The sequence below is a fragment of the Mandrillus leucophaeus genome, unplaced genomic scaffold (assembly GCF_000951045.1).
Source record: "Mandrillus leucophaeus isolate KB7577 unplaced genomic scaffold, Mleu.le_1.0 Scaffold81, whole genome shotgun sequence".
NCBI lineage: Eukaryota > Metazoa > Chordata > Mammalia > Primates > Cercopithecidae > Mandrillus > Mandrillus leucophaeus.
Genome location: NW_012108808.1, coordinates 345,551 through 346,532, shown reverse-complemented (window position 1 = coordinate 346,532; position 982 = coordinate 345,551).

Below are 982 nucleotides of genomic sequence, written 5' to 3'. Positions count from 1 at the left end.
GATGACGACGATAGTTGAGGTACATTAGTCGAGGTCTCATATTTTAAATTCAGCCTTTGGATGTTTAGATACATCAACCTCCTAGCACATGCCTGAAACATACTAAGTGCTATTCAAATAATACCTCACTTCGTTTCTTTCGTATTCGCTATGAAGCTTTTTCAAATATGTCACTAAAAGGAAACATGAACATCTATCTCCAAGTGCTTAGCCAGAAACACTAAATATTTGTCCTATTTGATGAGAAAAGATGACACGGAGTCTGCAGTCTCCCTCTGACAAATAGCTGAAGCAAAAAAAGAGACACAGCGCTACCGAGCGGTCAGTCTGAGAACTGCACCTCTGAATGCAAGCATGGTCTGGGGGACCTCACAATCAAGCTGTTCAGCTATTATGAGGTAAGTCAGTTCCCAAGACCTTTGGATAGTTTGCAGTCCCCAAAAGCACCGGGACGGGCATTGCATCCTGCCCAAACCTCATTGCTTACTCTAGAGAGCAGCTGCTAGAGTGGTGCAGGGAATGTTGTGTGGAGCAGAGGAGAAGGAAGGAGCAATGAGATGGAGAAAGTTTCATGCCACAGAATACTTTCTCCTACGGAGATGTCTGAGCTTGTTTGAAAGAAACATTTTGATAATCTGTTTGGGTAAAAGGGTATAGGTAGTCCAGAGCCTGCTCAGGTAACAAAAGATACAAGCATTAGCCAGACATGGTAGCACATGCCTGTATTCCCAGCTACTCGGGAGGCTGAGGCGGGAAGATCACTTGAACCCAGAAGTTCAAGACCACACTGGGCAACACAGTGAGACTCTGTATAAAAAATTTAAAAATCAACCATGCATGGTGATGCGTGCCTGTAGTCCCAGCTACTTGGGAGACTGAGGTAGGAGGATGACTTGAGCCCAAGAAGTCAAGATTACAGTGAGCTGAGATCACTCCAGTCTGGGCAACAGAGTGAGTCTCTCTCTCTCTCTCTCTCTCTCTC